The sequence below is a fragment of the Camelus ferus genome, chromosome 6, assembly GCF_009834535.1.
Source record: "Camelus ferus isolate YT-003-E chromosome 6, BCGSAC_Cfer_1.0, whole genome shotgun sequence".
In the NCBI taxonomy this organism is placed as follows: domain Eukaryota; kingdom Metazoa; phylum Chordata; class Mammalia; order Artiodactyla; family Camelidae; genus Camelus; species Camelus ferus.
This window is the reverse complement of record NC_045701.1, coordinates 48654211-48673037: the sequence shown is the minus strand read 5'-3', so window position 1 is coordinate 48673037 and position 18827 is coordinate 48654211.

Here is an 18827-nt window from a genome sequence, read left to right as displayed (position 1 = left end):
CTTTCACATTGTCTGGTCATCTTTAACTGAAATAAGAAACAAAATAAAGATAATATTAATGTAGATTTCTCCCACATCAACTCCTCTCCAATTCATGAGCAGGAGTATGCTATTTTCTGGGCTCTTCCTATCTATCTTTCTATTACATGTAAATTAGACAAATTTTTCTAGAAGTTCAGTTTTGCATTACACTGAATACTTTCCCTAAAAGTGTATTTAAAGGCCAAAATAAATTTGTTTTTACATAATACAATTGTCATGGAAAATGTCATACAAATCATGAATACAAAGCATATATATGTTTCCTAGTCTATATTTCTTTCCAAACGTTCAGTAATATTAGAAATTATGTTGTTCACTAATTTTGGCAGTTAGTAGTCTATGTCCATAAACATCATCTCAGAGCTTTTTCTCTGAAATAAAAATGAAAAATGCCTGTAATTTAACTTAGTTGCAGCCAAATTACTTAGGCAATTGACAAAAAGGTCATCTTAACTTGAAATAAACAAGGTGCAATTCCAATATGGCTGGTCTCCCAAACGCTTGCTCAAGGTCTCTCCTGACCCCTGTTATCACCTTTACTTCATTCACAATACATTATCACATCCCTCCAGGAGAGATTCAACTCAAGAATACACTTGTTATGTAGATTTAACCAAAAATTTCATTTTTAGTAACTGAAAACTAGAAAGAAACTTTACGTTGCATACCACACTGCAAAATTCCCTTGTAATTTTCATTAGGCACTTCAATTCTTCCCCAAGGTCCCTCTCTGAGTAAAAGCCTATTTTGCGACTCTTGGGAACTATTAATCTCTGGCCTTTAACTTTTCTTCATCCACTAATACAAGTAAAAGTCCTATTATTAGCATATCACAACTTCTCAGAGAAGTTTCTATATTCTGACTTAATGTATTATTTATTACAAGTTACCCCTAACATCAGTGGCTTAAAACAATATTCATTGTCACAGTTTCTGAAGGTCAGGAATCAGGTGTAGCTTATATGCGTTTTTTGCTTCAACGTCTCTCACAGGATGCAGTCAAGATTTTAGTCAAGACTAAATTCATCCCAAGACTCAACTGGGGAAGGATCTACTTTCCAAGTTCAGTTATGTGGCTATTGGCAGGATTTAACTCCTCACAGCTACTGTCTGGAGGCTGCCCCCAGTCCCTTGCCATGCTGGCCCCTCTGTTGTACAGCTCAAATGTGGCAGTTTGCTTCATCAGAGCAAGAAAGTAGAAGCAGAGAGAGGGGATGCAAGAGGGAAGTCACAGTCTTTTTAAATTTTTAAAGTGGCATTCCAAATCATTTTTGGACTATTCTTTTTGTTAAAGAGATTCAGTAGGTTGAGCCTACACTGAAATGGAGCAACACACACACACACACACACACACACACACACACACACACACACACACAGACATATGAGAAAGAGAGGGAGATATTTCAATATTAAGAGTCAGAGATCATTGTAGACAATCTCAAAAGGCAGCCTACCACACTCAACAATGCCTTTAGGGAAATCTCACCTTTCACTTCAATTGACTTATCAATGTATTGACTCAGTAACAATAGTTGTCTTCCTAATAAGGGATTCTATTACTAAGAAAATTATATTTATTCATAATATCACCAACACAAACACACATACACACACAGAGGCATGCATGCTCACGTAACAATACTACCTAAAAATCCACCACAGAACATATATGTATGACATGAAAATAATCTTCTTATATGGAAAATGATTCTTCCCTTTACAACAGGATTCAAACAGTATCACTTTAAATAGAAAATACTCCTATTGGCCTCCAAAATATGCAACTTCTAAGCACAACTTCAGAAATATTTCAATTACATAAGAAAAAATATTCAAATATATTAAAGGATTGCTATGTCAAATTATATCAATAAATTATGTTTTTATATAACATGTAAACTTTTCTTAGAGTTTTCATAAAGTCGAAATATAAAATGACTAGATGAGACCTTTCTGAAATGGAGGTTGTAAAGAAAATGATTTTAAAAGATCTTTGCTTATGAAAAGTTTTAATTAATACTCCTTACCAAGCACAACACCAGTATGTTAACTCTGACAAGTAGAAATAATGGGTTGCTTATTCATCAGCCCTGTGGCTGATTCTGGATTCTTAGAAAAGAGTACAATGACCGCTAAACTTAGAATGTTTCATTCCCTTACAATCCTATATTTGCATCAAGTTAGCGAAGACAGAAGGACCAGTATGTGGAATAGAAGAGAAAGAAACTGAAACCATAAATGGAAGCATGAATGACTTTAACAGCTACGTTATACCCAGAGACTACCTATCTTCATCTAATGATTTGTCACACTGAACACCAGGAATGGTGTGTGAAAAGTAGAGAAATTTTACTGTTACACTTGCTTCTATCAAGTTTAATGTCTCTGGTTATCTAGGAGTCTGGAAATGAAATTGAGAAAAGGAAATAAGATGTCCAGGAACTATGCCATTATGAATGCAAAATGATTAAAAGCATCAAAAAATAATAATCAAGGAAACTAAGATCATTCCAATATTATGCCACAGAAATTAAGGATTTCTTAATACAATATACAAAAAATAAGAATAAAAACAAACAATAACACAATTAAATGATGTCCAAATTGAAAGAGGACACGGTGAAATGATATGAAATTACTTTTTCCCAAAAGCAGAGCATTATGGTAGAATATAAGTAGAATTTATCTTTTCTAAAAAAGAAAATTATATGGTAGGATATAAGCAGAAAGAGTTATCTTTTTTCAAAAGAAAATAACAACATCAAATAGGAAAACTGGGGTTTCACCTTCCTTCACCCACCTAGAAAAATAAAGTTATTTGGTTAGTATACCCCCTCTCTTTAGAGAGCAATTTAACTATCAATATTATAATAGAGAGAATTAGAGAAAGTGGCTTTTCTATGGAGTCCCTTTTCCTCTACATATGGAAAACGTTCTAGGGACACCAAGTATAGAATTGGCCATACCTTGACTTATTCATTTATTCATGCACTCAGTTATTCAATTATGTCTGGGCTTACTACAACATGAACGGATGCACCAAAATTTGAAGGGCTTTCATTCAAAAGTAGAGAATATTTGCTCAATTGGACAAAATTGGCCCTGAATCTTGATGCTTTCAAGAATCATGTAAAGGAAAACATGACAGAGACAAATGTGTTGCCTGGAATCTTCCATAGCCCCACCCACCTGTCTAAACCGTGTAGCTTATTGAATATCATCCTTCAACTTACAGAATTGCAAAATAAGCTCTAACTAGAGAATTCAAGGTATATCTTGGTAAACAGGAAAGGAAGCCAAGGAGATTCGACTCCAAATATTTGTCAAATATAAAGGTTGGACAGAAATTACCCATTGAAAGAAATGGGGGAATTATGGAAATATTCTGCAACCAAATAAAAGTATGCACAATGCATATAAAATGCAAATAAAGAATAAAACCAAGGGATGATGAATCTTTGGGAACTGAAAGACAGACAGAGGGACTAATTGAACATGTGCTATCAGAAGCAATAAAGAATATGTTCAACAATGCAGAAAACCAAATCAGAGATGTGAAGACAATTGATAAAATCGCTTATAAGGCAAAATAAAGGAAACAATAGATGAAGCTGGAACTACGGAGGTATTAAAAAGGACTGGAAGACTGTCACAAAGACAAACATTCAAGTAGTTCTGATGACTGGAGAAAAGAATAAATAAAACAGAAACAATTTAAAAACAGCATTTGTATTTTATTAAAAAGACAAAATACTAAAAAATAAGAGCATTTAAAAAATTTTTAATAATATTATTTTTTAAATATCTGAAAGAAAAAAATTGTGCAAATCCAAGGTGCTCCCATGTAACTAGAAAAACTAATGAATTTAATTTAATTTTAATTTTAATAAGCAACATAGTAGAACCTAGTGACATTATTGAATTCCTAGGATAAACACAAAAATCTCATACCAAAACAAGAAGAAAAAAAATAACCCACTTATAAATTATTTAATCTAAAAATCAAACTCGCCTTAAACACCTCTTGTACATTATTATATGTCATGTGTTACTGTCCATGTTTGAAGTGAACAGAAAGGAATTCTCAAAGTTCATACACTCAAAAACATACCAAATCTATCTGAAGATATGATTCAACTAAACTTATTTTGATTAATCAAAGTGAAGATTTTGTCAATGGAAAAAGAAGCCTTGCTATAAAAGTCCTTGCAATGAATACTGACTCAAGAAAATATAATTAAATATAAATGTCACTTTCTCTAAACTCTGTAGTATGTAGGTTAATTTAAGCTTTCCTGGCACTTGTGCTATTCTCTCTTCATTATTTATTATTTACAGACCACATGGAGCAGGTCCTGCTCCTCTAAGTGAAAGTTCAGATATGTATATAGAAGGGTAAATGTTCAATAGTTAACATTAAGAATCTTTCCTTATTACCCTTATGATCATTTCTTTAACATGCTGTGGGGCAGCAGTGGGGGACAATTTTTATTTTAACAGGAGATTGATTATTTAATGTGACTATCTCTACTCTGGAATCATCCAAATGCTAGAGAACTTCATTCTAGGTGAACTACATACAAAAATAATCCTCTTTGTAGATGTAGACATACAAGTGATCCTAGGAAAATATTTATTTCCTTCAATGAATGCTTACTCAAGTATAAGCCACTAATTACTGCATATCATTGTGGTGCACGTCTGTCTGAACAGCATATACTAACAACTCTTGGATGTTTTCCCTTCTTCAGCACAGTAATTATATTTGTACTTAATTCTGAGCTTGTTACATATAATATTTTGCCAAATATGATCATTTAGAGTCATTTTGACACAGGCTTAGCATCATAAATATTGACTGTGTAAGAACATTGACCATATTTGCCTAAAATATGAGGATTTTGATCCAAGGACAAGAGAATTTGAAATTGAAAATATGCAAAAATCTCATTCAGTCCAGAATCTTCAGAGGCAGTTGATAGATACGACTTTTCATTACTGCCAATGCACTCAGTTTAGGCTTTGATTTCAAGAGTTATTCTTTACTATATGTATCAGAGTTTAGTCACTGCTGTGGGCAATCAAATTATAATAATCAACTTATAAGCCAAAACCAGAATAATAATAATCCTGCACTGCCTAATCTTCTTTCTGTCTCTCTCGTATTTGTTTTCTGGAAACAAAGAAACAAACAAAAACAAAACAACCACATAATGATAATCATTTACCATAAAAAATTCTGTAAAATCTTTCTTCATACCCCTGTACTCATCCCTTTCTTCCCCAAGAACCCTGTGATTTTATAGACTAAAGTGACCTCAAAGATCAGTGACCAGATTTTAATCCTTCTCTACATACTTTGTACTTTATTATAAAATCACACCTTTTTGTCATGATTATTGTTTTCAGCAACCTCCAGTTAAGTTTTACTGTTAAAGAGGTAAAATAATGAGCCCTTTCAGTTGTATGTGAGTTAAATGTCCATACTCACAGCTGTAACCAGAAGAAAGGTATTCTCTGAAATTTTAAATAATGGTGTAGCTTCCTTCTTGCTTTGCTTTGTTTCCTTTCCGTCATGTATTTATTTTTTTCATCCTTCCTCTCTCCCTTCTTTTACTCCCTCCCTCTACCCCTTTCTTCCATCCTTACTTCCTTGCTCCCTTCCTCCCTCTCAGTTTAAAATTATTATGTTGCCTGAGCAAGTTAGAAGCCTATGCAGGGATGGGGCAGTGGCACATCTCTGACTGTCGAAACCTAAATGGAGTGAAAGGCATTTGAGAGGAAGTGCATCAGAGGCTTTGTATGTGTTGTCAGAGTTTAAGAGATGTGAGAAGGACATGTGACAGGAGCCTAGCATGTGTCTCAGAGTCAGAACAGAATAAGCAAAGGTTTGAAAAGGAGAAGGAAAGTAGTGAGAAGACATCCTGGTTGGTGGTTGGAGCACAAGTATGGTGACGAGGTCCCTGTGCAGAGGGAATGGCAGCTGTGACAATGGGAAACTGGTTACACCAAGGGGGAATCAATCCAATAGTAAATACACTGTGTATAAATGGAACTAGGCTTCTTACTATTTGAGGAGGAGGTTACAAATATAGAAAAGGAGAAAACTAAAATGCATTTTGTGTAGTTGAAATGGAATAGGATTTTGAAGTATCAGTTTGAATAGGAAGTATTTGTATGAATTTGTGGTTTTTAACAGATAGACAGATCCGCTAAAATCAAAGGTATTAGTTTTCATATGGTTTTCAATCTATAGGGATATAGAATTAAGTATAAATATAAACAGAAAGGTGTGTGTGTGTGTGTGTGTGTGTGTGTGTTGTAGCTTTACTGACTTGCAGAGCCTGAGAAGAACAACACCCTGATGGCAATGACCACATCAAAACCACAGATCTTGGTTTCTAAATAGTATTCTCTACTAAAAGGAACCAGAACTCCTTGTAGAAATGGCTGAGTCCAAGCCTGGGGCCAGGAAAGAACAAGATAATCTTGGAACATCCTTGTACCAGAAAGCAACAAAGTGCTTAAAGATTGATGGGGGGAGAGCAAAAAAAAAACAGGAACAAACCAAAGCAAAACTAACTCAAGAGCCAGCTTGGAGGTGTTCACACTGGACATGTGAGCAACAGAATAAATACTGATAATAGCAAATAACATATAATTCATTAAGCAAAGTAAGAATCTATTAGTCTATACTAAGATAAAAAAATTTTTAAAAAGAAAACCTTTCCTTACAAAGCAATGCCAACTAAAATATAGAAGAAACAATAGTTTAGAAAATCACACTTTGACAATTATCACAGCAAAAAGAAAGTCAGCCAAGAAACACCAATGTATGCTAAAACTAGTAAGTGAAATTTAGAGGGGAAATAGGATATTTACATACTTTCAAACTGTCTCCCACAAGATACTTATTAAATATAAAGGAGAAATGAGCAAACTTACAGTGGAAAAACCTATCACCACTTTATAATCAAATGACCAAAATTATCAGCATCCATAATGTGACAAATCAAAATCATGTGCTATCTGACAGGATGCTGTGAGTGTAACACAGCATCATTGCCATGACATCGCTGCCAAAGATGCATAAGCTGAATGCAATCAGGAGAAAGCATCAGAAAAATCCGAGCTGAGGGCTCTATTATGATTATATGCAAAAGTCCCCTTTTTGTAGGAAATATGAACCCGAGTATCTGAGGTGGTGGGACATCATGCTGGAAATTTGTTCCCCAACAGTTCAGGAGAAAAAGTTCTTTGTAATGTTCTTGTAAGTTTTTCTGTAAATTTGAAATTATTTCAAACTAAAAAGAAAAAAATCTTCAAATGTATATTCTTCTCCCTATATTTTTCTCCTTTTTGCAGACCACAGAATAGTCTCCCCTAGCCCTGGATATCACAGTAAGGAAGTCGTATGGGTGATTTTTGGCAAGAGAACATCAAAGCAGAAAGAAAAGATACGTTCTAGTGGAGCTGTTTTTTTCCTATATTACTTTTAAGAACAAGTGAATAATGTAGATTAACAACCAATTACCAGACTTGGGGTATCTGAACTAGTTTTCTTGTTGTTCTTTCATGAAATTATCGATAGGTAGAGATAATTCACAATTTCAACCCAGTGGTCTCTTAAAATTATATGCCAAAGGAAGGTTCAGAGGCCACTTTTTTATTTCTTAAATCAATACAGGATAATGGAGAGAGAATATCACATTAAATCAGAATAGATTCACTGTTTCCAGTCCTAAGCATAATTTATTGAAAGGTTTTTAATTTAATTGACAGTATATATACATAATTCAGAGGAGATGATAACCATAGGATAACAGAATTAGAGATGAAAAATTTCAACATTTGCCAGCCAGAGAGGACATCATCTATCTCCTTGCATTTGGGTGTTCTGCTAAGTTGGATGCGAAAATCTCTTACAAAAATAATTCAGAAGCAGAAGATATATGTTTTAAAATTCTTCAAGCAGAAACAGATTTTCAGAGAGGGCTGTCATAAAGATTTCATACTGATAACCTCTAAATTCCAGAAGCTAGAACAGATCTCATTAAGTGCTTAACTCTTTAGCTTCCTCCTTGGATCAGTTTTAGCCAAAATTGCAAAGTAGAAACATTTTAGACTCTTCCATGTCTCTATTCAGTGCCCTCCTGACTTATGTTTCTATATCCCAAAATCTTAGGCATCAGGCGAAGTTCCAAATCCTTTCTATCTCTAAAGTAGGTTTCCAATTAACTACTTAATACAAAGGAATCAGAGGCTAGAGAATATTACCCTTCCAGTAAAATCTGTATTTGGCAGTTAGGTGTACGACAGTTCCCTGAGGAGGGCGTGACTCTTCAACAAGTAAAATATTAGGCACCTGAACTGATCATTCTCCATCCCCATCAATTATGTCTTCTGACTGCAAAGCTGAAAGTTAATGTAAATGTTAAAATAATTCCTAACACAATATGATGCACAGAACAAACACTTGACAAATATTTACTATCATTATTGATAACTGTCCATATTTTTATCACAATTTGGACAATTAACTTATTTTAATTATTCTAGTCTTCATAGCTGCATAGTTATTCTAATAACTTTTATCAATACCTTTGTGCCTCAGTAATTTATCAGTAGAAGCAAGAAATTACTAAATAGGACATTTTAGTAGTTTTAAAAGCATTCTAGTCAGGGAATCAACAATCTGTTAAACAGCTTGGCTAATATTTTGTCATCAATTTAACATTAACTATAATAATGACATTGATTTAAACTAAATACTATTAGTATCTTCAAAAAGAATGAGTTAATTTGAAGAAACTTGTGACAGAACTTCTTAGGGTGCTGGTTTTCTGTTCTTTCTAGTAATCTTCCAACTACATCTGGCCAGATAAACCAGCTCTGCCAATGAGAAACAGTAGAAAGTTAACGGCTAGAACTTCCAAAGAAAGGTTTTTAAAAAAGAGACAGCTTTGGCAGACTAGCTGTTTTCTCTGTCTCTGTCTCTCTCTCCCTCTTTCTCTGTCTCTGTCTCTCTCTCCCTCTTTCTCTGTCTCTGTCTCTCTCTATATATATGTATTTATCTGGCATGGAAATGATGCCTATAGGTTTACCAGTCATTTTGCACCAGTGCTGACAAGCATCAGGATAAGGACCACATGGAATGGAAAAGATGAGGGAACAGAAAAGTAGGCTGTATCTGGGTCCCCAGATGACAATTTTGGGGACAGAGTTTGCCTTTCCCAGATCTTCATATTGTTATGAGGTTTTAAAATTTTACTCATTGAAATCATAGTTCCTTGGGTTTTATGTTATTTACTCTAAATGTAATCTTAACTAATGCAATATAAAATGAGCTATTTTATTATACAACCTAATGTGAAATACTTACGCCTCAGCAGTAGGAAAACAACTGTAACAGAAATCCAGCTTAGCATAACCAAAATCTCAACAGATCTCCACACCTATCACACAGCCAAGAAAGCTTAGCTCAAGTTTCTCTATTTCCTGTTAATTTTTGATTCCTTAGATTTTTATTTTTTAATTAAAGATATGTAAGTATTCTAGTGAGGATTTGTATTTCACAGCTCTCATTTCATTGCTTTGTTACCCTTCCCTCAGCTCACTTTCTATCCTTTGGATTCTCCCCTGGAGCTTCAAATTCTCTTTCAATTAATCAGAGTGGTTTCTTTCTTCTTTTATAAAACTACTTCAAGCCAATAAACAGGCCCTGGGGACTCAGTTTCTATAACAAGGACTAAACCTAGTTTCCAAACACAACTGACTCTTTACCTCAGAGAATTTTCATGTAAACAAAGTGCATCCTTTCTAAATGTTTATGCATCAGCAATGAGCAATTGTAATGTTGTTACTGTGTTAGTATCCAGTGTCCTCTCACACAGAAGGGATTAGAATACATAGTGGTTTCTTTCATTTTGGGAGATTTTTCTGCCATACCCTTCTGTTAGATTCCCTGTATTCTATCCTGAAAAGAAAAGCAAAGAGAAATATATGCACATCACTGCCAAACCACATTGTCCTTTGCAGGGAACAGAATGGTCTTAGGAAAAAAAGTAGTCCTTTCCTTTACTCATGAGAGCACTAAATAATAAAAATCAACTGAATTAGATACAGGTTGATAGGAAAATTGGTTCATCTTTCCAAAATTAAAACCGTTTGCTATAAACTTGTGGTATGATCAATCACTCAGCTTCCAACTTCCTTAAGTGATTCAAACTGTGAAAAGTATATTTGACCATGGCTTTTACTAAGGTATTTCAATTATGTTGACTGATTGCTATCTTTTATATGTCCATCTATGCATTAAATTGATTACTCAATGCCCACATACAGTGCTCATATATCAGAGGGAGGTATTTATATATTTAGTTATATACAGAAAATGGTTAACTTATGAAATTCCTGGATTCCTTCACCTGTATTCTTTGCCCTACACTTGCAGCGCCTTAGCTTGTGAATTTCACATATAAGTAAACACTTCAAAAAGGTTTTGGAAATTTTTAAAACTTTGTTTTAGAAATCTAAAAATAAAAATGTTCTTTAAATTGAGTATTTTTATTTTATTAAAGACCTACTGCACAATTATTTTTATCAGGTTGCAGCAAATTGATAAAAACTTTGTGAACAGACACTGGCCTTGCCTTAGTATTGGGGGTTTGAAATGCCACATTCAACAAGATCATACAATGGTCATGCATCCAGAATGTATACTTAGATTAAAAATACATAATAGGGCTTTTTTCCCACAGGGTTTAATGTGCGGTCCTGAGGTTTACCAGTAGCCTATTTTTCTGTTCCTACGACTTAATCACTATTTACATTTGCCCTTTCTGGTAGCAACGGGGAATTTCAGGTCTCTATTACTTAAAACAAAGTTTTCTTTTCCAGAGATGAAATGGTATTAATTACTCATCAAATACATAAAGGATATTTTCAATTTTATTTGAAAGAGTATTTTTGGCTTGATTTTTCAAGATATATGGACTGTATATAAAAACGTAAAGAAGATTAAAAAAAAAAACCCAACTCTCTAATATGTATCTATAGTATAGCATTACAAAGAGGGTTTACTCACAGACTTTGGAATCAGATAGATCTGTTTTATATTTTGATTGTTATTTTTGTGTATACGTTTATGAGTTTTCTTATGATCACATTTTAAGAAAAAAATTCCTTTTGAGGAGAAAGTTTCATAATAGTTCTCAATAAGTTGCTTTGAATAGATTATAACGTCAAGAAATTGATCAAGGTAACAAAAGATGAGGAATTTGAATTTGGGGGAGGAGTCATTTGGTTATAGAAACATGGATCCTGATTAGGGAAAGTTGCATAAGGTAAAACCTGGAGTAGACGCATGGTTTTTATAGCACTTGGAAAAGTAGGTTTCTAATGAGTTATTTTAAGTTACCTATCGTAGTTAGAATAGTACGTCTCAAAGGTTAACACTCCAGTCATTGCCAGTCCAAAACTGATTTTGGTCCATGACAAAACTAGCATAGATATTGAGAGTAATATTTAGAAACTCTGGTAATCTCTCATCCCATGACATAAAATTCTTGTGCTTACTTCATCATTGATCACGTGACAAATAATTTGTGGTCAGGCACCAGCCTATGGACCACACTTTGAACAGCACAGGTTATGTTGTATATAAACCTCTCTTCTACCTCTATTACAAAACCTTTTGTAGAAGTCCATTTGCTCACTAGTTTTCTTTTAGTAGATTTGCATAGGTAACTTGATTCCATCACCAGGTTAGCTGCAAGCAAAACTTTTAGCTGAATACAAAGACATAACAGCTGAGGATGAGAAGACAAAATAAACCTTGATTAACACATGCATTAGTATCAATTATTTGTGCTTCATAAAAGCACTGGATGAGAATATGTGTATGATGGGCCTATTTGCAGCACGGCAAATGCAGAAGTCAATATAGGTCACAAATGTTATTAATTCAAAAATAAGAAAGTCAATATTAACAAAAAAATCAAATAAGAAAAATCATTCCTGTGGAAAATGACTCTAAAATGTTTATAAAATAACAAAGCCATTGTCTTAACAGTTATGCTATATATTGCCTCGTTTTTGTCCTAAAGAAAATGAGATAGGTAACAATTCTGACAACCTCTAGTTTACAGCTGTTTCGTTGAGCTATCCGATATAACACTTCCTCCTAGCCAGTGATTGAAGTGATCTATCTAGTGACATGGAGTGTGTTACACAGAGTGACAAACAGAAGAGCGTCCTTGAAACTGATGGGTAGTCTTGGCACATTCCTATTTAATGTTTACTTAGCTACAAAAAGTATAGACAATTAAATGGTGTTTTTTGCCTTTTTTTTTTTTTTTAAGATCTCCACCATTCATTCCGTAGCATAGGTTGGTTGCCCAGCTATTTATGAAAACAACTTAGAGAAACTGAAGAGATGATTTAGGTTTTTTAATATGGATAATAATAGTACCTGAAACCCACAAGATAAAACTGCAGTGGTCATCCATCTTCATGGATAACGTAATCTGCAGTGAGGAGTAAGGAAGGTATTAGGCAACCTTCTACATTTTTTGTGGATATAAAACAGCACATTTTTTCACCTAAATTCTAAACATGCAGCTCTTAAAGTCCCACAAGTAATTGGAAATCCATGGACATCTCCTTGAACTCCTTAAGAATACAAGCTATACTAGACAGAATAATGAACTCCTCCTCTATCCAAAGGTTTTCATATTCTATTCTTCAGAACTGTGAATGTGTTACACTACTTGGCAAAAAAAGACTTTACGGGTGTGATTAAATTAAGGCTCTTGAAATGAGAGGATTATCCCAGATTTGGATGGTCCAGAGTAATCACAAGGGTCCTTATAAGAGGAAGGCAGATGCTTCAGAGACTGACAGCAAATGTGAGAAAGGAACAGAGGCTGGAGTGATGGGCTGTGAAACTGGAGGAAGGAGCCAATCCACCATGAGGCAAGGATTGCAACAGTTCTCTAGGAGCTGGAATAAGGAAAGAAATGGATTCTCCCCAGAGCTTTCAAAAGAAATGTAGATCTGCTTAACACTTTCATATTCATCTATAAGGTCATTTTGGACTTTTGATCTCCCAAACTGAAAGGTAATAAATTTGTGCTGTTTTAAATCACTGCATTTATGGTAATTTGTAACAGCAGCAATAGGAAACTAATATATTAGTGATAAAATAAATCATCACATGATGACTACTATTTCCCAAAGAAAGAAAAATCATTATCTTTTTAAATCATTAGCACTTATAATAAAATTTATTTCTGGCTTGAATAAATGATTATTTATCCAAACTCTTTTAAAATCCAAATCATATCAACTATCTTCAAGACCTTTATTTGTTTTTACTATTGTATGTATCACAATTTCCACACATGGTCACATTAAAGGAATCCGTTCAGAAATTCATCCAGGTAAAAGGTAAAACCCTAAAATCTTAGCATAGGACATAGGTAACACAGTTGTTACTCAATAAATGTTTGCAAGTGTTGTCATTTTTATTATAACATTGCTAGCTTAAATTATGTCGTGTTGTTTTCTCACAAGACCATATTCTTTATCAAGAACTCGTGCTTAATTTTCAAAAGAAATCATTAGATAAAACAACATTCTAAAAATTATACACTTGCCTGCTGTATCATTTTTTATAAGAGTATACCCTGATGAAGCAGAAAAATAGAGAAACCAAATCACATCTAAATATAATGTTTAATAACTATTTTTAAATGATTTCCTTTTGAAATAACATTTTCATCAAAAGCTAGTCAGGGGTATATTTTTCACAACCATTTTTTAGTCATCTGTAGGTATACATATGGTAAACTAAATTTTATTCACCAATATTGAGTGCCCCTCCCTGAAGTAGGATTAGGCTTGTTGCCTCTTGAAGTTAAGTGCTTCATCTAACAAAATGTGAACAGAAGGGAGGTGGTCCCTGCCCAGTAGAATCTTTAAGAACCAGTGCATGCATCACCACACTCATGTTCCTCTCTCTCAATGACTGGCAATGCCAGGCAATGGCTGCTCAGCCAGCCTGCATCCCTGAGTAAAGACATCACAGAGCAAAGCCCCCATTTGACCCCAACCTAAAATGCAGCATGGGCAAGGAACAGATCTCTCAGATTTGGGAGGTGTTTGCTGTAAAGTACTAAGATTTGGAGAGTCTAGGATAATATAGTCCAGAGGTTCTCAAAGTGACCTCTGAGAGGATCCCCAATACCCTTTGATGTGTTCCATGAAATTCTGCCCTTCCAACAGCAGACCTGTGTAAGTTTGTATTTTCTTCATGTTCATCAACCAAAACAAAATACGGCAGAAGACTGAAAGCAGAAGCAGGGGTAAGAATTCTAGTTGTTTTCTAGCAAGCTAGATATTGAAGAAATTCCCCCAAAATATAAAAGAATACTACTCTTCTTCATATTTTTGTTTTGAAAAATGTAGTAATTTTCCTTAAAATAATTCACTTACGTTAACATGTAACAGATTTTGTTACTGTTATTTTAAAATAAATCAGTGTTTTTCTAATTTCTTACTTTTAATTCCCAATATGGCAAATATGAGTAGATAAAACACACACAAGCAAAAGTTCTTTAGGGCCATTAATAACTTAAGAATTTAAACGTACCCTGAATCTAAAAAGGTTTTGAGCCTGTGACTGTGCCTCTCCTGACTGATACAGAAGAAACTGTCTGTGCTGCCTTCTTTTCTCACTGCAGTTTTCCCTGAAGGATCAGAACAAGCATTAAAAACAAACCTGCTTGTTCAATTACAAGTGAGACAGAAAGTTCTTCTTTCTTGAACTTTTGCTGTGCAAGGTATATCTGGTCTTAGGTATGAATGAAGTAGCTTTGCTTTGTCAAAAAGCCTTAAGGCTTTGGTTTCTTTCTTTCTCTTTCCCTTCTTGGTTTTTACTTTTCTTCCCCCTACTCGTTTTGTTTTTTCCTTTTCTTGTCTTTTCTTATCCTATTTTTATTTTACCTTAAAACTAAACTCTCTAAGTTGAAAAAGAATTGGGGTAGATAAAATTCAAGGCTGAAATAAACCCTCTGGAACATTTCTGTTAGATACAAACAGTGAGAACACATTTAACTGGAAGGCTTTGCCTAACAAATGAATATTAATAGTTTACCTATATTTCGGCCTTATTGAATTCAGACTGCTGAATCTCAACCCAAGTAGGTCCGGAGAGGGAATGGAGTTGCTCCCAGGTGCGGCTACTGCCGGTATAGGCACCACAGGCTGCGAACTGAATCCTGGGATATCGTCAGCTGATGTGAATAAAGGACAGGAAGCTCCAGGCCGTTACGGATTCTAGGCCATTTCCCTTCATCCTCCTTTGAGGATATTACTGTCTTCCTCTCCCTGTCGTTGTTGGTGAAACATTAGCTGGAACCTCCTCAACCCACCATCTGTGGGACTCAGGGATCACAGCTTTCTTTTATTCCAAGACCAGACATTTTCTGTATTTTTTATCTTTTTATTAGGCATTTGGTCACCCAATCAGCATCTAGTTTTCATAGCTCCTCTAATACTTCATCGTGAGCAAAATCATGCATGACTCTACCATTACATACTCACATCCACATTCAGAGCCTATGTCCACCCAAAATTCTTACTGTAAATAAATAATGCAGAAACACCATATTCCCATCAGAAACTTCTATATTTCCAGTTTTTTTTAATGCAAACACTTTTGGTATCAAATAGCTATTCTTTAAGCAAATTGGGTTTTTTTTTTAAGTAACACTTTATATCACTATTCTAATAATATTTTAAAAAAAACCTACCACTGCCATTTATCGAGTGCTTGCTGTGACATAATTAAAGAAAAGCTTGCACCAGACAAGATGTACAAAGAGAAGTTGATTTGATTTTGATACTATGGCCAGCAATAGAGGAAAACACACAAGCCAAGCCTGGAAACTCAGCTCTGCTGAAATAAGAGGCAGGAGAGATTTTTAAGAGCTGAGGTAGGGTGGAGAGTTGTAGGATATGTATTTGCTAATAGGTTTTACACAAAAGAAAAGTAAATTTTCTCCAGTCCTCATGACAGAAGGAAGATTTACAACTAGGAGCAAGACGCCAATTGAAGCTCCCACCTCTCCACAGAGACTGGGAGACATTGGCGTTTCTCCCTCTGTGATTAAATTTCAGATAGACAGCCCCAGGGTCCCTGAGAAACCCAGTCCTGGGTTGTAATACTGGCAAGAGGCTTTTTAAAAAGAGTTCTCTAAAGTAAATGCTGTAAGATATGGGAAGTCAGAGGCCTAGAGTCAGGAAAAAGCCCACCTATAGTTTAGTAAAGGTAAGGGGAAAGTTAAGGCTATCTTGTTTCTAGGTACTGGGTTAAAGAATTTTAATAGTAATAACAATAGCAGCTACCATTATTGAGATATAATTAAATGCCAGGAATTGTACTAGAGACGTTATGTTACCTCATCTAATCTTATCAAAACTGTGAAATAGGGATATTACCCCCAATTTAGAAATGATGAAACTGAGGATAAGAGTGCCAAGCAATTTTCCAATATCACTTATCCTTTAAATGGCAGAGCCAGGGTTTTGTTACTGTTTTCTTCGATTCTGAAGAATGTGCCACATACTTCCTCTGTTATCAGCAACCCTTCCTGAAACCGTGCCCCACAGAGTTAACAGAAGCTGACAACCAACAGAAATTCTTGAGCTCGTTTTACAGAACAGGTAAGTCAGAAGTTTGTTTTAAAAAACAAACAAAAAAGAAAAACAAACAAAAAAAACTTTCCTCACAAACTGCCTTCGTTGATTAAGCTCGCTTTCACCATTTTTTCTTTCTCTTTCCCCCTCTGTAATTGCATACCTTCCCATCTTCATGCAGCCCAGCTGTTCTACAGGAACTTGGACTCCGCTCTTAACCAGTGTGAGCCGGCTGGGACTGGTTGGGACCAGCGACCCTAAAACTGGGCCTGTGACTCCAGGTCTGGTGACGTCAGAGGACCGGAAACCTCCACCCTCCAATCACGCTCCGCGCCTTCTTGTTGAATGTGCAGACGCACGTAACCGAGCTGCGCCTGCGCAGAACACCGAGTCCCGTGCCTTCTTTCCTGCCTCCAAGCACTTTTCCTCACGCCTAAAACCACCCTGCATATCCCGTGTGTATCCCAAACACCTCGTCTTCTGGGAGGGTGTTCTGAGATTTGTTCTCGGTCTCCTTACTTGGCTGCTTGAATAAGCTGTTTCCTCTCGGCAACTCAACGTTTGGCTTCTTGCGCGCGTTGGGCAAAGGGATCTGGTTTGGTAACATTCCCAAGAGTTAAGGTGCTGTTGAGTATTCGCTAAAAAACTACATCATTTGAATGAAATATTTTGATTTAGGGGGGGAGTTGGTGAAAACATAATAATGTGTCTAATTAGAAAATACATTTTCTGTAAGAAAAACATTAATGAGGCTTTATTACTGGAAAGTTATACCCGAATGCTAAAAGCAAATTCCTTCAGTACTGTCCTCCCATGGGAATGCTTGAGACATTCTCATCAGACATTATTGCATGGAAGCAATAAAAATAAACAGGGGTGAGATGTATAAAATGAATCAACATGCAAGAGTAGGAAATCTAATTCAATTTCTGGTGAATAAAAAGAAAAATTCAACCTATGCAAATAAATAAAATAATTTAAGTAATATCAATAAAAGATATTTCCTGATATTTTGTACTGGTATTGCCTGAGACTTCTTACCCAATTCTAGGTGTTGGTATATTTTTCTCTTATATAGGAAAACATCAAATTTACCCTAAAATTTAATTCATTGATGTGGCATATATACATTATGATCATACAATTATTCTGTTTTCAGATTAACAAGTTACAATGTTTGTTTTCTATAATTATCTTTGCATATATTTGCTCTTCTCATTAAAAAGATTAAATGTAAAATGCTTTTTTAAATGTCACCTTTCTTGGTGCTGCCATTATTACTATTATTAACATGTTTGTGTTTCCTGAGAAAATTACATTACAAAATGCCAGCACGCAGTGCACCATGGATCTTCAGTGCAATGAATGAAATACTAGAAACCTAGAGGCACATGCTTTGACTTAAGAAAAAACTTTATAAATAAAAACCTATTAATGGGACTTTAAAATTCATGCATTCAGAATTTCACTTATATGTTAATGCATAAAACCTTCTTCTAGTATTGTGATTGAATAGATTCCCTTAGTCATTTCCAATATTTAACTGAATTGTGCTTCGTCAAAACCTGATAGTCTTTATAGGTAGTAAAGACATCTAGGATTTTTTTGTTTTTTTTTTTGTTTTTTCCTACCTATCCAAACTTGGAGCCATTCTGAGAGATGCTTGGAAGTCCTTAGAACATTAAAAAAGAGGGAAGGAGTTTATCAGCTAAAGCTAAGTGAGGATTTACTAAGTAGGAAAACAGTATCTTTTTTCATCCAAGAAATAAATAAATCGTCCCAGACACCCATAAGTAAGCAGCGTTTTAGTGGACTCAGTCCTCTGTCTGCCTGGACAACCCCGTAGCCAGTTATAGGCCAGATATGATCATCTTTTGTTTTCTCATCTTTTATTTCCACCCCGTTCCATTTGAAGAAAAACATAGTGCATTTTTCCTATCACATACTTTTCCTCCCGTAGCAGTCCTAAACAACTGAAATCATGACACATTAGTTGCAGATTACGAATTGACTTTAATTAATCCCTCCTTGCTGAAATGGAGTAGTGTTAAAACTTTGTTCATAGCTTTTCAATTGCTCTT